At 46.3% G+C, this 24908-nt stretch overlaps 1 long non-coding RNA gene across 1 annotated transcript in view; it reads left to right on the top strand.

Annotated features, from left to right (window-relative positions):
• Positions 1-5674, top strand: part of LOC115091553 — a 74409-nt gene extending 68735 nt beyond the window's left edge. Inside the window, exon 4 of the long non-coding RNA XR_003856766.1 lies at positions 5561-5674. This is a non-coding gene — a long non-coding RNA (uncharacterized LOC115091553). The remainder of the gene's footprint in view (positions 1-5560) is intronic.
• Positions 5675-24908: the final 19234 nt, after the last annotated feature.

Genomic DNA, 24908 nt, shown 5'->3' with positions numbered 1-24908 from the left:
AGAGCACTAGTATGTGTTTCTTATAGTTTAAAGTTATGAAGACCAGGAATAACAAGAAGATTTTGCTCTGAAGCAATTCCCAAATCTTACGAATATGTTATTCTAACCTTGTGGTTTTATACCTGTTTAATGTTTATTCCTGCTATGTAGTGTCTTTCAAATGATTGAGTTACAAGTAGGGGAGCTTCAGATATGTCGATTGTGCAGCAGGTTGTAAATTATGCAGCAAGGAGCTAGTTATGAAAGCCTGGAGGCACTGCCAATACTTAATCCATCACCCAAGCCCCCTTCCTTGTCTTATTAACAAGTTTGTATTAATCCCCTACAGCCGCCAAAATTAGTGAAGCGATTGTCCTATGAAATCCTCCCCATGGTCATTGAAATTTAGGCTTTGACCATGGTTTCTGCATGCAGGTTGCCACAGCTATCTTGGAACCCCAATTCAGTTCTGCCACTGCGGTTAGGGTAGTAACTGCTGCTCCATGCAGGCTACCCCAATGCCTTCTTGAAGACTAATGCTTACTAAAATGATCTTAACGCATAAAAAACATATAAAAAAGATAAGATTGCTTTTATTTCTTCTGATTTGTATATAATTCCTAAGGAGAAATATGTGCATAAACTTGTTTGTGAAAACTGATCTTGCTGCTTCTGTGCTGACAAGTGTATATTTGCTGCTGTGCAGTTTGTCATCCAAAGTCTGGGCTAGCAAAACTCTGATATAGCAGAGTCAGACTAATGTGCGAGCAGCTCATAGAAAGATTGGTAAAAACAAGGAGAAGATCAGAGCCAAAACCCTGGTGAGCTGTTACTGTGAATTACACAGAAGTGCTACTACTTAATGGTAGTTATGCATGCACATTCCGGCTTCCCACAACCAGAAACAAGAACTGCTATTGAGATCATTTTGTTGTGCTGAGTTTACAGTCCTAAATACCTTGAACTGGGAGAACACTCATGTTTTATGGTAAAGTGGGATTTAGTCTGCTTGCTGACACAGTCCTTGGTCCATGCTGTCAGCACTGCCTGCTCTGTAACCCTCTGTTACGCACCATTCTCTTTTTACATCAAATATGACGGCAAAGAAGGAACATAAAGCTTAGGTCTGTGCAATTTGCTTCCTATTGCAAATGCCATAGACCTCAGTATAGGCAGTCACATGCGTTTCACTTAACTCAGCCTGAAGTAAAAATAAAATAAAATAGGGCAAGCAGTGCCAGACGTAGGCCAGTGTTCTGTTTCATTAGGAGCAGTCATATGAAAGCGAGACATAGCACACAGTGCGGCTGGTGTGAATTCTCTTGCAGGGGTGGCTGGCTGTGCCGGGATTAACTTCCCAGGCTGCAAGCTGGGGCACTCAGCCACTCTGGGTTCCCTGGGGACTCCACCCTCTCTGCGAAGCCCCCTCCTCAGCCTGACACAAGGAACATACACTACTCGTGGGGGAATTCTGTATTAAAAAAATGTAGTAAAGATTCTCCAAACAAATTTGCAAAATGCATTTTTATTTAATGGTATTTGTATTCCATTTTTTGAAGGCACTTCAAAGCACATTAAAATCTGCATAGGTTAGTTTTTTAAATAACACATTATAATCACCGTCTTTCAGTAATAATTAATTGAAAAAACAACACAGAAAACATTATTACTCAAAGAAGGAAAATTTTAAATTTTGTGTGCAGAATTTCCCTAGTGTATTGTAAAAGTTCATCATAATGCACAGGTCCTCCCTCCAGCTCCTTCTGTCAGCTGACTCTCTCACAGGCATTCAATCAATCCTCGTCCTAGCTCTCTTACTCCCCATCCCCAGGCTAACGCTCTCGCCTTCCTTTCCCCTACCCCAGGCTCAGTACCTCCCCTCAACTCTCTCTCTCTCTCTCTCTCTCTCTCTCTCTCAATCCTACCCCAGGCTCCTCCCGCAGGCCTCCCCGTCCCACTATCTCGCTAGCCAAGCTCAATCTGCTGCTGATTCAGGCCGATACAGTAAGGACGCGTAAGAAAGAGTGCGGCAGTGCCGGGCGCACCCTCGTTTGCCGCGCGCACAATCTGGTTCACATACCGCTCGATACAGTATTCAAATGAGATGCAAATGCAAGCGGCGTCCAAAGCGCGCCCATGAAGCGGTAGGCGTGCGCAATCCATTTTACTGTATAGAGCGGTATACAGCGCCTACACAGTATCCTGGGTGCGCTGGTACCTGAGCGCCCGGCTGGACTTCCGAGGTCACAGCGCGCGATCATGCACCTTCGCTGCCTTGAGCACCCAAATTGGACGTACAGGCGGGCGCTCAAGGCAGCAGGAAGGTGCATGAACGCACGCCACGACCTGAGCTGCTGAAGCCGCTCTCGCCGCCGGCTGCCCCCGGGAGGCAGGGGAGCCATGGTGCGCGCCTCGGGAGGAGGGGAGAGAGGACTGGGGCTGCTCCAGAGCTGTCAGCGCGCCCGCACGGGAGACCGGCACCCATGGACGCCCTTCTGCTGCTGCTGCTGGGGGCTTGCGTGGCCGCGGCCAGGGCAGGTGAGTGGGGGCTGGGGGAAAAGTTTGCCCATGAAATTTCGTCTCTCTCTTGCCCGTCCGAAGGAGGCGGAAAATCGGAGCTGCGCGCACAGGTGCTTTGTTGCGCTCCCTGCCGCTGATGGCCGGCTGCTGGGGCTTGCCTTCTGTGAAAGAGTCAAGCTGGCAATCCCCGATGCCCGAGCGTAATACAGAAATGATTTTCGCCCTGCACCTTGCTTTATTTTTTGTAATAATTGTGACCTCGGACGTCCAGCCTGGCGCTCAGGTCGCGGCGTGCGTTCATGCAGCAGGAAGGTGCATCAACGCACGCCACGACCTGAGTGCCCGGCTGGACGTCCGAGGTCACGGCGTAGGGTGTGTTGGGATAGGGCCTGATACAGGAGCTCGTGCCCACTGCAAGTCAGCAGCGACAAGGAGCCCAGACCCACGAGAAGGCCAGAGGAACCCCCTGGAAACGATGTCCGTTCTTCCCTACGGAACCGAAGTACTCTGAGGTTAAGCGCGGTGGTGCCAGGTTGGGTTACTTTTTTCTCCCTTCTGCGAGAAGCATTTTTTTCTGTGGATTGGGTTGGTTTGGGACTGGGCGGCTAAGTTCACCACACTAACGCCAGGGTCAGGGTAGGCGGTAAATTTGCAGGTTAAAGACGCGGCAAAATAGCTGGTTAAAAAGGCGATAATCTGGGCGCACGTTACTGTATCGGAGGAAATAGCTAATCCGATCATTAACATATCATATACATGCGACGGGCGGAAAGGGATACGCGTCGATTTCAGTAAGTGGTAAGGACGCGTAAAACCAGATACTGAATCGCGAGTTAGACATGCGCGTCCAAAACGTGCGTACAAAGCAGGTTAAAAACAGGGTAACCGCGTCTGCGCTTTACTGTATCGGCCTGAATGTTAGGACTAGGAGGGCTGGCCTTTGCAGCCTGCCGACCCCGATAAATAAATAAACAAACCTTCCCCTGAGGCAAAGGGAAACAGCGGCCTCCACCAGCATCATGGCCCACAACCGCAGTGAATGTGAGTCAGGCCGCAGGGGTGGGGTTCGGGGAGAGGAGCACCAGAACGGTGTGGGGTGAAGTGGCAGCGGCAAACAGGAAAGCTGCTGCCAGCCCAACCAGCTGTTCTCTGCCTAAGGCGGGGGCTGCCTGCACAGCTGCAACAGAGGGAAAGAAAACAGCAGCACTGGCATGAAGAAGATTGCCTCCTTCCCCTGGCTGGTGTGGGCCGATGCCGTGTCGCTGATTTTGCATGCAAATTCTGTGTTGCACAAATTCCCCTAGCAGTTTTATACAGTGAGTGCACTTGCACTATGAATGTATTAATCTAGCACTCGGTACTTATTGATAGAACGCACAGCTTCACTGTAATAAATCGGTGGGAGCAAAATAGAGGAATAGAAGAAATGTATTTTATTTCAAATTTGTGCTCCTCTCTCTCAGGTTTATTTCTAATCTCACCACTTTCCTGCCTGGGTCCTGCTCTTCCTCCTGCCCATGCAGTGTGCTTCCTGCTGTAATATGGCTGCCTGACAAGCCTGACCTGTCCCACCTCAGATCACTGTTTCCAGACACGTGCAATAACAGTGGTGTACAAAGTCCTGGGGTGAAACCCCGTGAGCACATGGAAAGTAGCACGGCACAGGTCAGGCTCGCAGGGCCATACAGAGAGAGAGAGATTCAGCTCAGCCGAGCATACCATTTAGCACCCGATTGGCCGCTCATCAACCCTCCCAAAAACTAATAGCGCTCATCACATGCAAATGCATGTTGATGAGGCTATTACTTAGTCGCCCGGGATACTGAAAGTAAAATGTGCATCCAGGCGTTAAATTCTGAGCAACCCAGAAAAGTGCATGGAAAAGCAGAAAAAACTGCTTTTCTGTACACCCTCCAACTTAATATCCTAGCGATATTAAGTCAGAGGAACCAAAAAAAAAAAAAAAAATAGTTAATAAAAAAAAATCTGCCCGCCGGTCAGCGGGTTAGAAAAATGGACGCTCAATTTTACCGGTGTCCATTTTCCTAACACGTGGCTGTCACCGGGTTCGGAAACCAAAGCCGGTAAAATAGAGCGTCGGTTGTCAGGACCCGCTGACAGCCACCACTTCGCTAATAAGGAGGCGCTAGAGACACATTCTTGTCCCTAGAGCCTGCTTATTAGCGTGACTCCTCATTTAAATAAAGAACCACACGCCCAGGAGAGGTGGCTGGGCACGTGTGGGGAGAGCGGCGCTCAGCATGGAGCACCTGCTCTCTTGCGATTCTTATTGTAGTGGCCTGAGGGTGGGTTGGGCAGGGGGCAGTGTTACATTGGTCTGCCTAGGTTGCCTCAGACTCTTGCTAGGGAGAAAAATGTAAATAGGGGCTTGCACTGAAATGCAGAATGATAATTTGCAAAAAAATATTGCATTTTGACAAATGTGTAGAGTTTTGCAGAATTTTGCAAAATTTAGAAAATGTGTGCGCAGAATTTTTTATTTTTTTGGTGCAGAACATTCTTTGCAGGTTCTGATACCTTTTATTGAGCTAAGGTTAATAATTACCCAAAGACCATATACACTGTACTTGAACCATACAGGATCTGAAGAAGGGGGAATCTATATGCCTTCAAAAGCTTATGTATTTCTTTGGATAGTTATTAGCCTGGTCCAGTTACTTATTTTTAAAGAGTGCGGAACAAGTGATAAGAGTCCTTTACCAACTAAGGATAGCTCACCCATTCCTCACTAGAGCCAGGAAGTCTGTTTGTGTTGCCAATTTGTATTCCTCTGTACCCAGAGATGAGTAAATTAACCAGTCAGAGCTCCAGTATAGCATTAGGACTGGCCTGACAGGTGTCACTTATTTTGGTACATTGTATTCCATACAGTGTGGGTGCCAGGACCGCAAACCTAAGTGCAATGACTTTCTTATAAATGAGGATCGGGGTGTCTATTGATTTATAAACTGCCTGGGAGGCCGGCTTCTCTTGAAGGCGCGTGCACTCTCCAGCTCTGTCTAAGTGGATTTGACATTGATTTTTTATCTTTCTGCTTTAGGTTTTAACCTGGTCTGGAACATACGACCCTGACAGAGAAAGATGCAAGGTATCTTACAGATGTGTTCATCTGAACGTAGCCAAATTCGGAGGGGCACATTAGGGTCAAGACGCCCTCATTCGCTTACAATAAATGCCCGAAAGGTTTCCTTTATTTTGTACTGCTTTGCTGGGACGCTTTGCTCTACTATGAATATTCATGCTGAATGTTAATTAGCCAGGTGATTACAACACTAATTGCCTTGGTTTGCATGTTGACTCTGCCCCTAAGTGGTTATGTGGGTTTATTGCAAGTTAAGGAATCCTGCTTGGGCAGGGGGCGAGGTTCCAGAGTGAAGCTAAGAATGAGTGGAGTCCCCCAGTAAAGCCGACACCTGCTCTTTTGACCCACTACCATGCAGCTGTACTGGAGAGCTTGCCTCATTTTGCGAGGTACAAGTTGACCCACAGCTGGCATAAACATGATGCCCTGATATAGGTGAGGTGTGGCTGCCTTCCCCCTTCCCAAATAAAACCGTAGTGGGCATGAAACTGAACTACTCCCCTGATGATTTCTCAGCTCCACAAGCAGAGCACTGTAGGTCATGAGCAGTATAAAGAGGTGCCCCCTCGCCTGTGCTGAGCTTTAACATGTACTGGAGGGACAGGAACTCCAGTTCCACTCCCTGGCCCCGGGGGAGAGAGGAATAGGGAAGAAGCTCCTGAGGGAAGACCACTTTGCTTTCTTAGGTTGGAGCCTGCTGCTGGAATCAGACAACTCAGGACCTGTGAAATCCTGTTCACGGCCGAGCATGCATTGGGCAAGACAGTTGTTCCAGACGGCAACTAAAATTGAAAGCAAAACTAAAGAGCGTAAATGCTAGGCATGTCCGCCTGAGCCCGAATTCTCACACCTTGCACTGCGCCGATATTGTCAACTCCTCTAGCAGCAAGGAAAGCCTTAGGCCCACTCTCCTGGCTGCTAACCCTGTGTAGGGTTCGTGATGGCTTAAAGAAGGGGGGCGGATGGGGCAGCCGCTCGGAGATGGGGGTGGGGAAGGGAGGCATGGCTGGGGCCCTGCCCAGGACCCAAAGCACCCTTAATCGGTCCCTGTGAGAAGCTATTCTTGCTGCCCCCTTTAACTTCTTCTCACCCTCTCCCCAATTCAACCCTTTAGGTTGTTGCTTTCCTCTTGGGGAAAACAAGCGATAAGTATCCGGGTCTTCCTGTAAGGAAAGATGAACCCTCCCAGGGCAGGGGAGCTAGAATAAGTTTTAGAGTGAGAGGGGGGTGTATGTGGGGGGGACGGACGGACGGACCTGCACATAATGAAGGCCTGAACCCAACACCTTCACCATCTATCACCAGCCTTATTTTGCATTTAGGAGGTTTATTGTATTGGAATTTTTTTGGGGGGCGGGGGAACCCCTTCATAAACTTGGCAGCAAATAATTTAAACAAATCTCTGGAACTTTTCGTTACCTCTGTCCCTAGCTGATGCATTTCACTTGAAGCGCGCATCCATGCTGCTATTTGCGTGCTACCCTCAGTATCCCCCGGTACCCATTACTCCTGCGCTGTTCCAATAGAAAGCCCACAGTCTGTCTGAGGGGCTGGAAAACTGCCATGACTGGAACCCATTGGAAACTACTGAGCAGCTGCTATTTTAAGGCAAGCGTGGTGAACAAAGAATGCAGCTAAGTTCCTAGTTCTACTTCCTATTATATTTATTTATTTTTTTTATCTGTAAAGGAAGGTATCAGAAATACATTTTTCTGGTTCTGTTTCTTTCTAACATGCCTTTTTTTTTTTTTCTATTAATGAGCCTCAGCCAACAGTATATACAACTTGTCTGTTGACCCTTTAATTCTGCATATCCAACTGCACTAGCACTGCATGCACAATTCTTTGCTCAAGATGCATGTTTGAAGAATTCTCTGACCATTCTAAAATAATTGTTATTGGCATAAAAATAGTGCCACCTTGAAACATCACTTCGAGGAGGGATAGGGGTTTAGTTGAAGTGATCAGTTTGAAACTAGCCTATTAGACTGAATGCTCAAGTAAAGCCTAATCAGTCAGAAGAGGAGTGTTTGCCTGTGAACCAGGCCTGGAAGCAAATTATAGTGAGCTTAAACCTGGTCTTGACCATTATTTCCAGCATAACTGGCTGAAGATGTTCCCATACCAGTTGTCCCTTGCAGTTGGAGGAAGGGTTATCAGTTACCTAGCACTCACTTTGCTAGATAACTGATATCATTTGTGTGTATATTACACTGAACAGAAACTCTTTTGCGTGGCCATTGTGGCAAAGACTCTTCTGATTGATCAGTGCATAGAAATTGACAAAGTGGATTTATCCCTAGATAAAAGCTAGGGAAGAGGGTGATCTCACGTGTCAGGTGTCGTCCACACATGTTGGGGTTGATTTTAAAAAGGATTTTTCGTGCATACAGTCCAGTTTACGTACATAAATTGCTTTTTGGAAATCAAGCAGAGGCCAGTGCATGAAAAAGTATGTGCGTAACTCAATTACACTTGTAGTTTTTCGACACTCGCAAAAGGCATTCCGGAGGGGCAGAGAGAGGATTTGCATGCGTGCTTTAGGCTTTCTGTATCCATACACATAAAGTTACATCTGCTCCCAAGCAGGATTAACTTCGTGTGCATCTGTCGGCTCGTGCACTGCAGACACCACAAATTTTCAAGGCAGATTTATGTGCCTAAGTCTTCTTTGAATATTCCGTCTAAAGTCTACAGGTATAAAGTACCCCATAGGCTGTTTCAAAATGTAACATAGAATACATGGGAGGCTAAAGTCTGAAGCTGCTGTTTACCCACAGACTTTGGTTAGAATTATCAAAGGAGCTTCGTGCACTAGTAGCCTGGTGCTTAGAGCAATGGGCCCTGAACCAGGGAAGCCAGGGTTCAATTCCCACTTGGATACCTTGAGCTAATTACCTCTCCCTCTAGAAAATGTAATATGAAAATCTGCTTACAAAATCTGTGGGTGTGTGCGGACTACCATGAGTAGGTTACTTGCATACTTCAGAAAATGAAAAAGGTGTGCATAAATCCCAGTCCTACCCCCAACTCCACCCAGTGCATGCAAAATTCTTTTCCACTCATTCCTGCCATTTCATGCGCACAAAACCCATTTTTATGCATATAAGTGCTTTTGAAAATTATACTTTTTGTTATCTGTTTTTGTCCATCACTCATTCTCAGACTCCTGGGCCTGTCTCACCTGGCAGTCATCCTTCAGCCATTTGAGCCATTTTCCTTGAGCCATTTATTTATATTCTGCTTTTTCAGCACTTCAAAGCAGATTACATCATCAGCCAGGTACTGTGGGTACCTCATGAGATAAGAGCATGCGCCCAGTTCATGTTCCCAATAGCAGGTTTTATTCTCCAGGCTCATGAGGTGCTTCAGTAACTCTTAGTTGCAGAACTAGGTGTTAGAGATAAACTATGGCAAATGAACAGTGAAATAATGAAGTGTTGATTTTTTTTTTTTTTATGCCCAGTGTGAATGGCAGTGTAGAAATTCAATCCCTAATGTGGCTGTTTTCTATTTTACTGTAACTGACAGGTTGCCTTTGGGATGTCATTGGACACACTGAGGTCAATCGCATGTGATGGGCCATAAATGACCTGTTGCATCGCTACATTCCAATTTCATAGCAGCACTTCCCATAAATCCCTCTACCAAATAAGAATCCTTTTTTAAAAGGACAGACAGAAAAACGATCTGTGGGGGCCTGCCTGAAGGCTTAGTGGCAGTACTGCACACTTCTTCATTTCCCACCCTATGGACCTAAGGGGAATGCTGCACTGGCGCAATGGCAACACCCAGTGACTGGAGTCAGGGCCCGGTGCATGGCAAGTGTGCCAGGACTAGTTGAGTTGCGTTGGGAGGGGATATAAAATAAGGGAGAAAATCCTGGGGTTCTTGCAAATGAAGGCTTATAGCAACAGATCCCAGCCCTGTTTCCAATTGAACTGGAAACTCAAAAGGAGAAGAAGGAGACTGCCAACTCCTCTCCCCCCCCCCCCCCCCCAAAAAAAATATGGAAATACAATTGGCAAACCAAAGGTTATGGGTACAACAGTACTTACAAACCTTTCATTGACAATGTATTTTGTCCAAAAATGAAGATGAATTGTGAATAAGACTTACAGGGAGGCTCTAAACAACAACATATTATTATATATATTTAGATTTTTATATTCTGCTTTTTGCCAAAAACTTAAATTCTACATCTTTGAGTAAGAGCTGTATTTTGTATTGTAATTTAAATTCTCCGAGGACAAGAAGGATGGCAGTCCTTGGATAACATCATCCAATGGAGCCCAGCACAGAAAACTTATGTCAAAGTTTCTAGAACTTTAACTGAGCTCTCTTGAGCATGCCCAAGCATCCATTATACCACGTGTCCACACAGGGTCCCTTAAGTCTTGCATTTTCCAAGGAACCCAATCGTTCGCGATTTTTGTGAGTCTCTCATACTTTCAACTTTTTTTTTTTTTTGGCTTTTTTACTCATTCAGAAAGTTGCATCAACATGATTCATGCCTCGTCGGGTCCCGCAGTTCCACTGGTAATCATCCCTAGGTAGGTTTTTCAGTCATTCAATTTGTTTTGTTTTCATAGTCGATACCAAGTGCGCTTGGTGCCCTCTCCACCATCAAAGGCCACCACCATCAGTTTTGATCTAGTGTCCCTTTTGTTTCGCGATGCCATGTCATTAGAGTTTCAGCGATGCCCTCAATGCACAAGGAGCATATTTATCATGGATCCCCACGAAATATGTGTTATCTGCTTGAGGGCATTGCATCATGTCCAGAATGCTGCAAATGCACCCAGAAGACACCAAAAGAACACCGGGCCCATCTGGAAAGATGAAACATGTCTCTGGGCACCGGAAGACCGATCCATCGGAGGCATCGACATCAAGGGACCTCACAGCTGCACCAATGGCCAGCGGGCCATCGATATCAACAGGGCTATCGGCTTCATCTATGTTGATTGCTGTCAGGAACTCTGGACACAGGCCACTGCCTGGCTCTTCTTCGTTGAAGACAGGATCGAGTTCCTCATCTACTTTGGCCCTGGGGAAGGATCGAGCTGAGTATCGAGGGAAGCCAAAGAAGCATCGGAATCCGTTTTTGTTGATGCATGGTGCTGGGCACAGGGATGCTCCAGCTTTTTCTGAGATGCCACCAAACCTCCATAGTTTCCAGGGGTTTTCCATGGCCTCCAGTGTTCCAGATGTTTGCCACTGATCCTCTTGGTTCTGAAGAGGATCTTGTCACACCTCCTGGCTCCCAGTCAGTGTTAGCATCGGTGATCTTCAAGGAAGAGCTGGATAAATGAGTCCAGCTCGCCCTGGAGAAGGTTTTGCAGGGCCTCGGTGTTGGAGCACCAGTGGCACCAGGACGGGACTGTTTCTTCTCGAGCCATCGGTGCCATGCCAACACTTTCACCAGTGTCAGTGGCCACTGCATCAATGCTCGGTAGGGCATCGGTGCCACTACCTACCAGTACAGTGGTCATCCATGGTTCCTCGGAGGAGGAAGCTCCCCCAACGATGGGGGCAGCTTCGTGTCCCACCTTATCTGGCCAATTGCTCTGGTTCCCATACCACTGGCTAAGGACTGAGTGCCACAGGATCCATTCTGTGTCTATGACAGTAGTGAAGATCCTCTTTTTTTTTATTTATAGTTTATAAAATTCTATTACCATTTACAATGAAAAGAAATTAAGTAACTTTGGAATCCATGTCAAGAATTCAAAGAACAATTATCAAGAAAAACATTTTAGACATCATAATTCCAACTATTAAGTCCACATTTTCTGGGAAGCCATATCAAGAAAACAGAAAAATAAAAATGTCAAACCTTATAGATTTAAGGAGATATTACTTTTTATGACCAGTTTTTAAACATCCATCTAGTAGGCTAATTATGAACCCATCATCCACCTTTATCTGTAAGAAATACCTCCAGGTGATCAGGTTGAAGAAAAACAAACTTGTTTTTTTGGTAAGTGATAAGACACTTACATGGAAATTTGAGGAAGAATGTGGCCCCAAGGGCCAACACTCTTCCCCTTAAATCCTTCCTTCTTTTTTAAATGTTCCTTCAAGCAGGAATTGAACAAGTGACCTAAGGATTCCTTCAAGCAGGAATTGAAAAAGCGACCTAAGGATCTCCAGTATTTCTCTACAGTCCTCTGCTCTACGAAGCATAAGATTTGCCATACTGGGTCAGACCAAATCTCCATCAAGCCCAGTATCCTGCTTCTAACAGTGGCCAATCCAGGGTAATAAGTATCAAATCTAGATGGGCTCCAAGATCAGGTCCGAGGAAGGCTATCTTCCACCCTCTTGGTCCCGTCAGCAGAAGGCCCCTCGTATTCATCCCTGGCATCAGAAGGCCCCAAAGCCCCAACCTGGCATCAGAAGGCTCCAAAGCCCCAACCAGCGCCTCAGTCAACTCCTGGGACAGAGATAGGATAACCACTGTCCCGGTACCTATGTCTGGAGACCTCCCGCTTAGAGGCAGGCTGCGATTCTTTGTGAACCAGTGGCCCAGTGTAACCTCTGACCAGTGGGTCCTCGCCATTATCTGCAGAAGGTATAAATTAAATCTATTGGGTGTTCCTATAAATTGCCCCTGAGCCCATCTTGGGGGCTTGTAGATCATCAGGAGGTGCTCTCTGCAGAGCTCTCCTCTCTCTTAATGGCTAGAGCAGTCAAACCCATTCCACCAGGCAAAGAGGGTGGGGATTCTATTCCTAGTAATTACTGATTCCAACGAAAACAGGGGGACTCTATCCCATCCTCAACCTGAGGGCTATGAACAAAGTTTCTCAAAAGAGAAATGGTCAAGATGCTTTCCCTGGGCACCTTGATCCCTTTTCTGCAAAAAGGGCACAGGCTATGATATCTCAATCTAAAAGACACTTACATTCATATCAAGATCTTCCATAGTCACAGGAAGCATCTCTGATTTGTGGTGGGAAACCAGCACTACAGTACCGTGTTCTGCCTTTTGGGCTGGCATCTGTCTCACAGTCTTTACAAAATGCTTGCTCATGGCAGTGGCGCATCTTCGCAAATTGGGAGTGCATGTTTTTTCCTATCTGGATGATTGATCAAGTACACCTCTCAGGCAGTGCTGGTGTCACTAGGGTTCCTCATCAACTACCCCAAGTCTCATCTCACTCCGTCACCTCAATTGGAATTTATTGGAGGTTTGCTAGACACAGCTCAGGCCAAGGCCTTCCTACTTACCTGATGGCCATTGTGGCAGAAATCCAAGCAAGCCAGCAGACGTCGGCTTGGCGTATGTTAAGGCTGTTGGAGAACATGGCCATGACAGTGCATGTTACTCTCATGGCACATCTGTTTATGAGAAGAGCCCAATGGACCCTGCGGTTCTAGTGGTTTCAGGCCACTCAGGATATTTGGTATTGCATCCATGTCACTCTGTCACTCTGGGACTCTTTGTCCTCATGTGAGAAATTTCAATTTGGTAAGGGTGGTTCTTTTCCAAATTCCTCCGGCGCAAATTGTTCTAACAATGGATGTGCCAACCTGGGATGGGGAGCTCATGTAGATAGGCTCACTACCCAGGACCTCTGGTCCGCCTATGAACGTAAACTTCAAATCAACTTCTTGGAGCTCCGGGTGATACGGTAGGCCCTATCGGCTGTCCAACAAAATTGTGTTGATACAGTCAGACAATCATTTGGTAATGAACTACATCAACAAGCAGGGAGGTATCGGCTCTTACCTCCTATGTCACAAGGTGGTTCAGATTTGGTCATGGGCCCTGTCTTGAGATGAGATTTAGGGCTATGAATCTGGCTGGTCTGGAGAATGTGGTTGCAGACAGAGTCATTCTTTCAGACACCACGAATGATCTCTGGACCAAGGAGTAGCAATTGGATCTTTCTCCTCTGGGGAACCCAGGAGGTGGATATGTTCATGACCCCTTGGAACCGAAGGTCCCTCTCTTCTGTTCCACATACAGGACACACGACAAGCTAGCCTCAGATGTTTTTGCACTCCACTGGGATCAGGGTCTTCTGTATACGAATCCTCTGCTTCCACTGGTAGCAAAGACTTTGTTGAAGCTCAGGGAAGACAAAGAGACTATGATCCTCATAGCCCATCATTGGACAAGACAGATATGGTTTCTGCTCCTCTGGGAGTTGTCCATTCAGAAACCAATTAGGCTGGGGACATCCCCAGCTCTCATCACTCAGGATCAGGGCAGATTGTAGTATCCCAACCTCCAGGCCCTGTCACTGACAGCTTGGATTTTGATAGACTGATCCTCCAGCCCCTTGACCTTTTTGAGGCTGTGTCTCGGGTCCTCGTAACTTCCAGAAAGCCTTCCACTAGAAAGCCTTCCACTGAAGTGGAGGCTTTCTGTGTGGTGTGAGCAGAGGGCCCTAGATCCTTTCTCCTGTTCAACACAAAAACTGCTTGACTACCTTTTATATCTCTCTGATACTGGTCTCAAGACCAACTTGGATAGGGTTCATCTTAGTGCAACTGGCACATATCACCACTATGTAGAAGGTGAGCCCATCTCTGTACAGCCTATAGTTATGCGCTTCATATGGAGCCTGCTTTATTTGAAGCCTCCCGCCATATTCTGGGACCTCAATATGGTGTTAGCTCAGCTGATGAAAGCACCTTTCAAGCCCCTGCACACCTATGACCTGAAATACCTGATCTGGAAGGTCATATTTTTGGTGGCGGTCAATTCAGCGTGCAGGCTCAGTGAATTCCAGGCCTTAGTGACTTATCCACAGTACGCTACATTTTTTCACGATAGGGTGATCTTGCACTTTAAGTTCTTGCATAAGGTGGTGTCAGACTGCCATCTTAACCAGTCAGTCATCCTGCCAACATTTTTTCCCAGGCCTCATGTTCACCAAGGTGAACAAATCCTGCACAGTTTGGACTGCAAGAGAGCCTTGGCCTTCTATATAGAGCAGTGAGAAGACCATAGACAGTCCAGCCAGCTTTTTATTTCATTTGATCAGAATAAGCTATCTAATTGGCTAACGGATTGCATCTCCTTCTGAGTTGCCCAGGCAGGATTGCTTCTTGAGGGCCATGTCAAGGCTCATTCTGCCTGAGCCATGGCAGTGTCAATGGGCCACTGGTGAGCAGTCCCCATGGAAGAGATCTGCTGAGCTGCGACATGAATTTCCATCCACTCATTTTATCACATTACAATTTGGATAGGGATGGCCACGCGACAGCAGGTTTGGCCAATCTGTCCTTCAGAACTTGTTTGATGTTTAGAACCCAACCCTGTTCCTGTCTAGGGCCCATTGTTTCTGTTCAGTCTGCCCCCCCCCCCCCCCATTACCAACAAAACTTTGTTGTTGTTGTTGTGCCCGTTTTTTGTTGGGAGGGCTGGCTGTAGCTAGGGATTCACCCCTGTTTGAGGACTGCCATCCTGCTTGTCCTCAGAGAAAGCAGTCCTGTATTAAGTGTTCTCAGAGAACAGCAGAATGTCAGTCCTCACGAGACCCGCCCATTTCCCCATGGAGTTGGGTCTCTACTTCATGGGTTTTATTCTTTAATTCTATGTTATAAGACTGAAGGAACCCTGGCTGGACGTGTGGTGTATTGCATGCTGGAGCAAGCTCAGAGAGGCTCACTCAAAGTTCTAGAAACTTTGATAAGCTTTCCTTGCCAGACTCCATTGGATGATTTCACCAAGGTATGAGAACTTTCATCCTGCTATCCTCGGAGAATGCCTGTAACAGGTAAGAAACTCTGCTTTATTATTAAAAGACTATAATTGTATTGCAGTATTTTGACAAAGTATGCATAATTTGAAAATATTCTCTGAAGATAAGCAGGATAAGGCAGCCACATATGTGAGTGATGTCTTCTGATGGAACCAATACTGGCAGCTTTCCTGGAAAGCTATAGAAAAGTCTAAAAGGTTTTACATGCACAGGATTTCCCACTCAGCTATAACCATGCAAGGTCCCTTTGGTCCATTTTTGAATGTGGATATCTCAGACACTGTTTTCTCCTCTGAGAAAAAAGTTCTATTATCACAATTAGGCTTTCTGTATCGCATCTCTCTCTGCACCCAATACTTTCTTAGTTCTATTCAGCATTTCCTAAGTTTTATTTATTTGTTTAAGTCAGTTGCTCAATTCATTTTCTTACTGTCTCAGTGCTGTCTCTTTAGCAACTTTGGTCAGCTCTGCTTTTTCATCAAAATTTGGGGATAGGGAAATACTTACATACTTGAATGTAATCCGCTTTGAACATCACATAGATTGCATACACTGTTTGGGCTTAGATGTACACTCCTAGCTGTGGCATCTGCTCAAGGATGTCTCCTAGGGCCATCAAGTTACAGATTGCATTTATTAGAGATCTTGGGTAAACATCAAGATCAAATGAACCTTTTGGCTCCGAGGGCTTCAGTATCGAATGACCTGGGAGCTGTACCAACCACTGGTGGTCTTTCAGCATCAAAGAGACAATCATCTTCCTTGGAGTCAGGATCCAAGTAGAGACCTGGAATCAGGGAACCTTCTCACTCTTCCCATTCAAGGGATCCTTGGGGTTGGATTGGGATTCAAGCAGGGTCGATATCCAGCATCATATGATGACACTGATATCTTGGAATTGATCCCTTTTGGTGCCAGGATTCAAGAGCAGGTGACTGCAGTAGCTACTGTCCACTCTCCCAAGTGATTTTGTCAGAAGATGAACTCAATCTTTCATACTCTCCAGAAATTCATACCTTTGCCATTACTACTTAAAATGAGATTAAATCTTCAAAATGTAGCAATCTAGTTCGTTTTTATTTTATATGATGTTTTGTATCAGATTATGTAGGTGTTTTATTTGTATTTATATTTGTTTAATTGTTTATTTATTATGTTTGTAAGTCACCTGGAGCCTTTTCATTGGATAGGTGTCTCAGAAATGTAATAAATAATAAAAAAATAAATCAGTACATCCCCCACTAGCTATCCAGGAAGACATCTCCTCTCACTAAAGACTCTTCCTGTTTTGGCCGCAGCAATTTTTTTTTTTTACAATTTTTATTTATACATTTACAATATAATATCAAGCATAAACTTGAAGGGCAATACATGTAGTATTACAGCAACAACAAAAATAAAAAGAATTAAAGAGATACCAGATCAAATACCATGTGTCTAACAAGCCCACAATATTAATCCAAGATTTACACTATCCATGAGGAAATCTAACTATGATATCGAAAATTAGCGAAAATAGGTCAGCATATCTTATAAGAGGTCAAGTTGCTGCTTTAAAGAGCTCATTAACCAGAGGTCGGAGAAGACTTAAACTGGATCCCGACTTTATTAGAAAGGAAGGCTATTAATTGAGAAGGTTGAAAAAAACAAATAAGAAGCCCCTTGATGCTTAATCAAACATTTACATGGACATTTTAATACAAATAACGACCCTAATTCAAGCACTTTGGGCCTCAATGACAGAAACTGATGTCTTCTCCTCTGGGTTTGTCTTGAGAGATCAGGGAATATTTGAACTTTATGGTTCAGAAAAAAACTCTTTTCGATGTGCAAAATATTTTTTGAAGATCCATTCCCTATCAGTCTCAAGCAAAAAAGTGACAATCAGGGTAGAAGATGTTGCCAAATTTTCATCTACTGTTCCAAAATTGCTGAGCTATCCAACTTAGGTGTTTCAGTAGGTAGTAAAACTTGCATGTTATTGCTCTCCAATGTACTTTTCTTCAGTGGGGGAATATAATATATCTTAGAGATTATTGGGCGCATAGCCTCCGGGATTTTTAGTATTTCTAATAAATACCTCCTCCACATGTCTTTAGGTGAAACAAACGGAACTTTCGGGAAATTAATGCATCGTAGATTTTTCGCACACATTTGATTCTCCATGTTCTCTAATTTAAACTGAAGTAATTGATTTTCCTTGATTAATGTTTGCTGAGTAATAGTAGAACACTCAAGATTAATTTTAAAAGATTCCAACGCCACTTTATGTTCTCCAGTTTCTTTCTCAATAGTCTTTAAATGGATATCAAAATCTTTAACAGTATTAATGATAGAATTAACTTGAACTGTAATATTTGAGTTCAGGTCCAATAAAGCAAATCGGAAGGTGGTCCCACGTAGCCAAGGCAAAAAACAACAAAGGGGCAACCTTATGCCGTGGAAAGATTTATTAATATATTATTACAGAGCCCGACGACGGCCGAGTTTCGCCAGTTAAGGCTGCATCAGGGGATGACTTCTGATGTCAAACAAAACTACATAAATAAATTCTTTTGTCAAATTTCAATCTTAATCCTGCATATAGTTATTTCCACTTCGCAATCTGACAGCATGTCACGCTCAAAATTATGTAGAAATTTTGCAATGTCTCAAACGCAATGAGGCAGGTCCTCGTATCGCTAAAAAAAAAAGATATTTGAGTTCAGAACATGAATTGTATCCCAAATCGACTCTAGATGAAAGGACTGAGGTCTTACCTGCTCTGTTAGTCGAAAAGGTGTATAATCAGCTGAGCTCTCAATGGCCTGCTGCAAGGCAGCTTGAGCAGCAATCTCTCCCGTGTCCCCAGGGATCTGCTGAGGAGCTGAAGCGCCTTCCTCCAGCATTGCAGGCTCCAGCAGAGACTCACTGAAGGCGCTCATCTCTAGTACCCTCCAAATCCCATCGCAGCTGTTGGAAGTGTCTTTTAGCAGGGTTAACGGGTGGAGACCTTTCCTCCAGGGATAACAATGTCAGTAGCTCAGGGATGGGTTCAGGCTCTTCTTCCCCCCAAAGACTGGCCAGCGAGCTTTCTCCTGGTATAGCTGCTCCCTGACAAACATGGACATCCATAGGTCCCACCAATGGAAGGAGAGAGAGCTTCCGAAGCCAATCGTTCTCTTGCCCTTCGCTTGCAGGCAGAGTGAGGCACTGCATAAAGGCAAAGAGTAAACAGAAAGAGAGACGCTCCTGCTTGTCTCACTAAGGCACCATCTTGGATCTCCGGCCTCAGCAATTTTTGAGGAGAAATTGGGCAAAGGGATCTTCAAGGTACTCTCCTGCCACCTGAACAGGATAGAAGTACTGGTACTGAGCACCATGACACCAAAATTGGTATCTTGACACTGAAACTCAGTGGTAAGAAAGGAGACACCAAATACCTTATCCAATCAAGTCTGGGATTTAAATAACATCCAGTTGTCACACAGTCTGTACTTAATGAATTTGTGCTGCAAAGTGCCAAGAAGTCCAAGAACATTTCTTAGTAATCCCAGAGAATGAGGTGAAGATCATGGACCTTTACAGAAGAAAATTATTTCAAAATGCTTTAAGGCAGACTGCATCAAGGAGGTATGCTTCAGGCACTTGGATGTGGTCTATCTTGATGTGCCAGTCTCCAACACTCCCTGAGTCAGGCACTTATGCTTCATTAATATATGCTGATCCGTGTCACAACGCTTGGGTGTCAGATGTACACTGATGCATGTGAAATTCCCTTACTCAACCCCAGGTCATGAATAGGCACCATGGAGGGAGTATGCAACATGCTCCGATGACCTGAGGAGCTCCAGGAGGATGACCAGCTGCAAGCCTGGTGGAGACTTTCAATTTTAGCCACTCTAGAGTGCTGGGCCCACAGAGACATGTGACCACAGTAGGGGCAGTTTGGCTGGTCATATCAGGCTCCAGCCATCAGTAACAGAGCTGGTGGCCATCCATCAGAGTCATTATCTGACCACAGATACAGCACTTAAAGCTAGATATGGCTTCCAGAATCCTATCCTACCTGCAGTTTCTCTGCACTGTTCTTCCTTTCTCTGGTTTTGTTTTATTATTTTAGCAAGTAGCATTGAAAAGTGCCATTAGGGGGCTGCTCAGGCAGTGAGTCAACAAGAAGAAAAGGGAAAAAGCCACAAAAAGAGAGAGAAAAAAAGAGGAGAGAGCAAGAACACATCTGTGCTTCAGCTCCGACAAAAAGTGACTGAAGAGGCTTGTGAGAGATTAGTCCATTTGGTGCCATCAGTGACATCACCCACAGGGAATGGCTAATTCATCCTGCTTGTGGGATAGCTGAGCAAATCTTCACAGGCTGGAGATGGAAACCACGCTGACTGCAGCCTTTCTTCATGCAATTTCAACTTTATTCTTCCATTCATCCATAAACATCAGTAGACTGCTTATCTTCTTCTAGCAGTGTTTGCTTACATAAACATCAGTAGACTGTCTGCCTTCTTCTAGCAATGTACTTTTCATGCAGAGAGGGTTCAGGAGCTCCTACTCCTGGAGACACGGGGGCCTCCTGATCCCAGCTGGGTTCACATTCTTATCCCCCCTCCCAGCAGGGTCCCACCCACAGGGCTCTTTCTCACTTTAGGATTTAAGGTGGACCAGTATTGCAAGCATTGATGGATGCTCGAGAGCACGACCTGCACAACCCCGGTGGTGGCCGTAGTCCACGCTGCTGGCAGGCAAATGCATCCAAGTATGGGCTGACTGGGACAGGAACACTCTTGTCTTGAAAAGGAACACTCAGACTTGGAACCAGGAACTCTTGGATGTCCAGCACACACCAGGAAGTGAGACTCAGCAACGCAATGCTGGTCCCTGGGGTAGCCACCCGGCCCTCCAAAAGCCCTTTCAGTCTTGCCGCTTGGGAAGAGCGTGTGCATCAGGACAGGTGAAGGCGAGGACTGAAGATGACTCTGGAGACGAGGACATGACGAAGGCACTGAAGACTTGGAACAAGACGAAGGCACTGAAGACTTGGGCAATTTGAGGGCTCTGAAGACTTGGACAAGAAGAGGACTTAGAAGACTTGGACAAGATGAAAGCTCTGAACCCTTGGAACTAGAAGAAGACATTGAAGACTTGGAACTAGAAGAAGGCACTGAAGACTTGGACAAGACGAAGGCTCTGAAAACTTAGAACTAGACGAAAGCTCTGGGAGAGCCCTGTGCCGCAGCGCACCCTACACAGCCCATGGGCTGGCTGTGGACCATGCCGACGGTGGCGCAGACTCTGGACTTGGATCTTGACAATGACTTGGCAAGATGGAGACTCTGGGCGCTCCTTGCACCGCAGCACACCCTACACAACCTGTGGGCTGGTCACGGACTATGCCAATAGTAGTACAGGCACTGGACTCAGGATCTAGGCGGAAGCAGGAACAAGAACTACAAAAACTGGGACAGACTCAGGAACTCAGACTCAAGAATTCAGATTCAGACTCAGGAACTCAGGACCAGGGTCAGGACTCTGGAATTCAGGAACTTGGAACAAGGCTTTAAAACCAAGGACTTTCCAAAGACTTGGACCAGCAAACGAAGATTCTGAATACTCTGGAAAGGGTCAAGATTTGGAACCAGGAACAAGACATGGAACGTAGGAATGAAGATGCTGAAAACAGGAACCAGGAACTAATGAAAGACCAGGAATATCTAACAAGGAACGAGGAGCAACAAAGACCTTGAAAGTGCTAGCAAGTCACTGCAAAGGCCCAAAAGCAAAGACTGAAGAGCCCTTTTATAGAGCTGCAGGAAGGATGTCATCAGGAGGAGCTACGGGGCTTTTCCCGCCATGGTCCCCTTAAATTCTGAAGAGGAGCGCGCGCCTAGGGAGACACTAGCATGCACTGGAATTGGTGGAGACCCAGGCCACGAAGAACAGGGCAATGTCTGCGGTGTCACACAGCCACATAGTCGACGGGTGGCGTCTCTCCTGCCTGGGGTGGCAGCGTGGGGCTGTAGTAACAGCTCTCCTGTGCACAGGGATGCTCTTATTATTTTTGATAATTGTGGGTGGATCCTTGGGCCGGTGGCAGATGACTACGTCCCCGGGGGAAGATCCCGAGAGGGGCCACCGGTCAGGCTCAGAGTTGGGAGACAGAAACACACTAGATCTTTTATTAAACTGTATAGTGAACCACCAGAGGTGGCAGTAGTGAGCTGGAAGAGCCCGGCTGGGCTGTAGTCCCTCAGGCACTGGAACAGCGATCCCAGGATGGCTGACCTGTAGGGAAACTGAATATAGTGAGTAGGCAGAGTATGCAGAGTTCAGGAACAGAACCTTGATGGTAACACTCACACAATAGTCTCTTGAAGCAGCCCAGAGGCTGGAATGAAGTAGGCCCTCGAGGAGCGAGTACCGGTTCCAGACTGCGACCTGAAAAGCAAGAGAGAGAGCGAAGCCCCTGAGGAGCGGGTATCCCTGGTAAGGTCCGAGGAGGCAGAGTAGCAAGGTTTGCAGAGAGCGAATCCCATCCGCAGCGATACCTGGAGGAAGCCCTTGCTAACTCGAATAGCTAGCAAAAACGAAGACCTTAAGTATCCGGTGAGGATGACGTCATCTCAGGGGGACGCCCCTGAGGTTCGCGCCACTGCTGGTACTTGAGTCAGGGCCACACTGCGCGCACTCCCTTACGCTTCAAGAGAACATGGCGGAAGGCAGCGTCTAGCCGGTCCGGGGACACCGGAGGAGGTTGGCAAGATGACGTCGCGTCAGCCAAACTTCCATCAACCAAAGAGGGAGTCGCAAAAGAGGTAAGGTGGGCGGAGTGGAGATGTCGGCAGCAACAGTCGCAACAGATGCAAGACGGTGACCAGTTGGCATTGGAAGCTGGCGCAAGAGACAGGAACGGTGCACAGGGCCATACCGGGAGGTAAGTGAGCCGCTCAGGGGCCTGTCCTGTGAGCGGAATCTCAACAACCATGCCAGAAGCCTGGTCCTGCACAGGTTAAGGAGGGGTTTTAGGGCCACTCTTTTATATACCCTCCCTTTCAGCTTGGCCCATTGGTCTGAGCATGTTCATGCCCCCTGGATCCCATCCAGGGAAGTGCCTGAAATCCCCACTCCCCTTCTTCTGTCCTCCCAGCACCTAGGCTTGGGGTCAGGGTTCTAGGGTCAAGCTCACCCCCACACATTAGAGTTTCCCCAGCTAGTACTATTTCCACCCCTCCCTGCACCCTTTGCCCAGTGTTCACCCCGGTCCTTTAACTGAGTCCATTAATGGCTCTGGGTTCCACTCCTTCCCCGGCTGGACTCCTTATACTCCCTGCGGATATTTCTGTAGTGGCTTCTTTTCCAATCACTGCAAAACTCACCCTCCTTCAGGCTTCTATGCTCTTTCAAATGTTGCCACAGCATTCTCTGACTCATCTGTGCCATCTTCACCTGCAGTACCTCCCTCCAACCATTCCACAAGTGGTGGTTGGGCACTCTACAGCACCTTCCTCTGGAATCTCTGCAGTTCCTCCCTCTGGCTCCTCTGCAGCACCTCTCTCTAGGCTCTCAGCAGTGCCTGTCTCTGGGCTCTCAGCAGTGCCTCTTGCTGCCTTCTCCGCAGCACCTCTGTCTGGCCAGCCTGTAGTGACTCTTTGGCCTCTCTGTAACTCCTGCATGCTGCCTTCCAATCAGTGCTGCACCCCGCAGGCAATTCTGTACTGGCCCTATCTGGGCAGTCGCTGTTGCCTCTTCCAGGACAGGCTATGAAGCTCCACAATTAGCTTTCAGGTATCTCAAACTCAGTCAGTATTGGTTCAATCACCTAGTATCCATCCTATTCTTGCAACTCTGGGTCTGTTTGGCTTCAGCCCAGTTGCAGCTTTCAGCTCTTCCTGAAGTGGAGTCTCTCTGAAGGGTCGAGCTGCAGTCATGTAACTCACTCAGCTGCTATGCACCCTCTGCTTTCAGATTCATCTCTGCCAGACAGGCAGTTACACATGCCCAGTGTGCTTCCTATTCTTTCCTGGCATTTGCCCAGAAATCCTGATATTTCAGGGCATTTTCTTGCAGTAGCTCTGAAACAACAATTGTATGCTTAACTCAATCATGCTTTCACTTGGCTAACTTTTTGTCCTTATTGCAGCTTCAGCTTGCTGCTGGAGGCCAAGCTCTGTGCACCCAAACACACACACATCCTCAGGTAACTTCAGACTCTGTAGGTAGCAAACCCTGCTCCTGCACATTGTTTCTCTCTTTATTTTCTTTGCACAGGTAAAAAAAAACAGAAAAAAACCCTGCTTATCTAGCCACTTACTCACAGGCCGATTCAGTACGGTGGAGCGCACTGTTAACCCGCAATTGGACACACGTTTTGGATGCACTAGCTTTACCCCTTTACCCCAGGAGAGTGGCTCTCCCGCGATTTTATTGTATCGGCCCAATAATTAGTTCCCTGACTTAAGTGAGTGGTGCCTGTCCCCTTACTCACTACAAACCTAAACGTATTTTCCCCTACAGGCCCCAAAGACCACGCTCTATTAAAGAGAAAAAACATTTCTTAGCTCTTCTTTAGGTAGGGCACATACCATAAACTTTAGCTTTCTTTTCTTTTCTTGGAGACTTGGGTTTTCTCTGTGCCCAGTGCAGAGAAAAAAATCCCCGAACTGACACTATATGTAGGATAGCCAAGCAAATCTTCACAGGCTGGAAACAGAAACCATGTTGACTCCAGCCTTTCTTCATGCAACTTAAACTTTATTCTTCTATTCAACCATAAACATCAGTAGACTGCCTGTCTTCTTCTAGCAGTGCACTCTTACAATACCTTCTTGCATAGAGGGCTCAGGAGCTTCTACTTCTGAAGACACAGAGGCCTCCTGATTTCAGCTGGGCTCACATTCTTATCCCTCTCCCAGCAGAGTCCTGTCCTCAGGACTCTCTCACACAGTAGGATCTAAGGTGGATCAGAGCTACTCCTTCAGACTACTATCTATAGAAAAAACATTTACGGTAAGCAAACTTGCTTTAGCCGTCCTATATTTTTTTAAATGTATGCATAGGGAGCCTCTATATGCATACTTTTACCCACAGTGACAAGAGGCACCCCCAGGGGTGAGGAAAGGGAGAGATTTGGAACTACACCTATATATTTGCATCTTCAAAAGTCTGCACATTTTTTTTCCTGGAAAAGTACCCACACAAGTTAGTAGGTGTAAATGTGTTTTTGTAATTTTCTTGGGATAATTTTTAAAGTGAAAGTACATTGTGTAATTTCACTTTCAAAATTAGTGTAAAAATGTGCAGATAAAAGATACTTGCAGACTTTACACCAGTGTAGGCTGTTACAAAAATTACCGTTAAAATATTCTCTACTGTTACCTCCAAACCACCGTTCAGCATTTCAAACACTCTTCACCGTCATATCTGAACCACCCTCCTATGCAAGGAAGTTCCAGTGCACCACAAAGAAGACAGTCTTGTACTATGATTCAGCAGAATGGAAAGAAATGTCAGGGTACCTGAAATGTTGCGCATCCCATCCATGCCCAGCCCGCATACGGGCCTGCTCACCTAGCTAGCTCCTCTGCAAGTCAAGGGTCGGC

This window comes from Rhinatrema bivittatum, chromosome 5, assembly GCF_901001135.1.
Source record: "Rhinatrema bivittatum chromosome 5, aRhiBiv1.1, whole genome shotgun sequence".
Taxonomy (NCBI): Eukaryota; Metazoa; Chordata; class Amphibia; order Gymnophiona; family Rhinatrematidae; genus Rhinatrema; species Rhinatrema bivittatum.
This window is presented reverse-complemented; position numbering and strand designations above follow the sequence as displayed.